Genomic DNA, 3,682 nt, shown 5'->3' with positions numbered 1-3,682 from the left:
ACCTCCCCCCGAAGCCACCCGAGCAGCGCCTTTTAGGGATGAAGCGACAGAAGAGGCACCCGAGGAGGAGGGAGGAGAGGGAGACCCCCCCCGAAAGGGGATCACAGGGCCCTGGTCCAGCCCAAGCCCCTTCTTCTGCCATGCAGGAGCTCTCCGTCAAAGCAGCCCCACTTGAAAGGCCTCCGAGGCAGCTCTTTCCTCCGGAGGCTGCCTCGTCTCTTCTTCTTCTGGCGCCAAAGAGGGCTCTCCTCCTCGTCTCTCCTCTTCACCTTCTCTTTCCCCAGCAGCACTTCCCTGGCTCTCTCTCTCCTCAGAGGCCTTCCTGGTTTCCAGGCCATCACCATTTGGGTCCCCTTCCTTCCTCTGGCCATGCTCCATCTTGTAACTGAATTGTGCTGCCCAGAACTGGAGATGGGATTACTCCAGGTGAGGCCCGACCAAAGCAGAAGAGAGTGGCACTATGACTTCCCTTGATCTAGAGACTGTACTTACAGTATATTGATGCAGCCTGGGATCGCATTGGCCTTTTTCGCTGCAGCATCTCACTGTTAGAATCATAGAGTTGGAAGAGACCGCACGGGCCCTGATCCAGTCCAAGCCCATTCTGCCATGCAGGAAATCCAATCAAAGCACAAGTTGAACATGTTGGCTCATGTTCAACTTGTGGTCTGGGGCCAGTCTTGGAGGCCCCCATCCAGGAGTGTCCCCTTCCTCCACCCTTTTGGGTCCTGTGGGGGGAGAGGGGCTTTGGTGGGGCCCTTGGAGGGTTCACCCCAAGGATGATCAGAGCGGGAAGAGGGGTCGGTTGCCCTACAGAGGCAGGATGGGGTGGGAGTCCGACGGGGGGCTCTCTGCCACCCACAGCCCCTGTCCCTGGGGCAGGAGGGCAAGGGAGGGAGGAGTTTGGGGCACCCCTTCTTTGGAGGACTTTGGAGGACAAGGGATGGAGGGACGCCTTTCGGGAACACTGGAGCCGGGTATTCCTGCATGGCAGGATGGGGTTGGAGGACTACAGGGCCCTTTGCATGGCTGCCTTGGAGTCCCTGGAATTCAACCTGGACAAAGGAGAAAGAGAAACAGGGAAAAATCTCTTGACTTATTATGATTGCATCTAAATGCATCTGAGGAAGTAGACTTTAGTCTAGGAAAGCTCATGCTGCCAACTTCTTTCTTCCAGTGATTCTCAAAGGTGCCGCAAGATCTCTCTACATACTGATTCTACAGACATAACAGGACTATATCTTTGAACTGACCAGAACAGGGACTGAGTTCGACAAATCAGAAAGACTTAAGAAGAGCAGCTATGAAAGAAACAGAAAAATGTAAAGACGTATACAAGTGAGCATGAAAGTTAGATGAGTGCAACCCACTGCATTCCCTGTGACCATGTATGGAGGCAAGGCCTGGACAGCAAAGGAAAACAAGGCGCTGGAGATGGGACTGCCGAGGCCAAGAAGAAAAAGAAATGGGTCCAGGAATAGATCGAGCCTGAAGTCCCCTTAGAATCACAGAATCATAAAATCATGGAGTTGGAAGACCATTCTGCCATGCAGGAACTCTCAATCAAAGCATCCCCAATGACAGATGGCCACCCAGCCTCTGCTTAACAACCTCCAGAGAAAGAGACTCCATTACACTCCATTGAAGGAGTTTGGTCCACTGTTGAACAGCCCTTACTCTCAGGAAGTTCTTTGTTGAGCTGGAATCTCTTTTCCTGTCGCTTGCATCCATTGCTCCATTGGGTCCTCTTCTCTGGAGCAGCAGAAAACAAGCTTGCTCCATCCCCACTGTGCCACCCCTTCAAATATTTAAACAGGGCTATCATATCACCCCTTAACCTTCTCTTCTCCAGGCTAAACATCCCCAGCTCCCTGAGTCCTTCCTCATAGGGCAAGGTTTCCAGACCCTTCACCATTTTAGTCTCCCTCCTTTGGACACATGGCTCCAGTTTCTCAATGTCCTTTTCGAATTGTGGTGCCCAGAACTGGACACAGCATTATTCCAGGTGGGACCTGACCAGAGCAGAATAGAGTAGGACTATGACTTCCCTTGATCTAGACACTAGACTTCTATGGATGCAGCCTAGAATCGCATTGGCCTTGTTAGCTGCCACATCACACTGTTGCCTCATGTTCAACTTGTGCTATACTTGAACTCCTAGATCCCTTTCACGCATACAAGTCTCCTTAAGTGACAGTGGAACAAGCGTCCTTGGATTGTAATGGATTCTCCTTCTTTGGAGGTCTTTAAGCAGAGGCTGGATGTTCATCTGTCAATGAGAATGCTTTGATTGTGAGTTGCTGCATAGCAGAATGGGGTTGGACTGGATGGCCCTTGGGGTTCCTTCCAATGCTATGATTCTATCATTCTAAGTGTCCTCCATCCTATATCTATGCATTTCATTTTTCCGCCGTAAGTTCAGTAGCTTACATTTCTCCATACTGAATTTCAGCTGGAGCTGCCTTTCTGAGGAGGGGGCTGGCCAAGGGCCCTCAAAGGCCTGGAGCACTTTCTCGCCACTGACTCAGGTTGTATTGGAGCCCTCAATACTTCTTGGACCTTCAAGGGGATGGCTAGTCAGCTGGACGTATGACCCCCCATGCATTTCTGGGGTGGCCTCTTACAGTGAAGACCATGCGGTGGGGTTGCAAGTGAGCCCTGGGCCACAAGTCTGAGCTCCTCCATGGCTCTGTGTGCATGCATGCACACCATACATTTGCCGATGACACAAGTGTGTGTGTGTGTGTGTGTGTGTGTGTGGTCTGTTGCTCAGAGGCTGGGGCTGGGACCCCCATCCCCCTCTTGACCCACTGCCCGGCTCCCCTGGTCTCCTGGGTGCCGTGAAGGGCATCCTTGGTTTCCCCAGGAGGGAAAAGCTCCATTGGCATCTGCCTCCAAGATTCACCTGCTCCCGGGCGTCAATTTAAGCAGCAGCACATCCTCCGGGTGATTATCCCCATCTGGATCAGAACCCAGAACTCGGATCAGAAGAGGACAGCTGGAGCTGGGGCTGCGGGTGCGAGGGAGGGATTCTGGGCCTCTTCCAGGCCAGTTAAGGTTCGGCAAAGGAGAGGACACTGCGGCCAAGAGGCCTTGCAGCCCAGGTCAAAGCCCCCTTTTTGATCCAATCACCTGCTTGGTAGATGAAGGGAATGCTGCTTTTGAGTTAGTCTTTACAGAAACATAGCTAGATAAGGACATGTTTCTGCTCTTCTGCTGATTTAAAGTTAGATCTTAAGAGGCTAGCTTTGATATTTTTGATATTTAAATACTTCTCTTTCCTTAGCAAAGGCTGATCTCTTACAAAACTTTAATTGCCCTTCAGTCACTCTATTAAAACCATTCTTATCACAAGTATTCTGTAATATATGTGTCATTACATAGCCTTCAAGTCATTACCATACCCACTATAAGCTGTTAAAGGGTGTAAGCACTTTTGGGGGGAGACTCTGAATATATGTTTATGAGTATATGTATACATGTGTGTGTATGCTTGGTGTGTGTATATCTCTATGTCTTTTATGTCTGTGAGTTCCTGCATGGCACAGGGTTGGGCTGGATGGCCGCTGGGGTCTCTTCCAACTCTATGACTCTACCATCTCTCTCACAGAGACTGAGATGCAGAAGAAAAAGCCAGGAAAGGGGGAAGACTCCAGTGGTTAGATACAGGTGTCTGTGAGTG

The sequence above is a fragment of the Sceloporus undulatus genome, chromosome 2 (genome assembly GCF_019175285.1).
Source record: "Sceloporus undulatus isolate JIND9_A2432 ecotype Alabama chromosome 2, SceUnd_v1.1, whole genome shotgun sequence".
NCBI lineage: Eukaryota > Metazoa > Chordata > Lepidosauria > Squamata > Phrynosomatidae > Sceloporus > Sceloporus undulatus.
Note: the sequence above shows the minus strand (reverse complement) of the source record.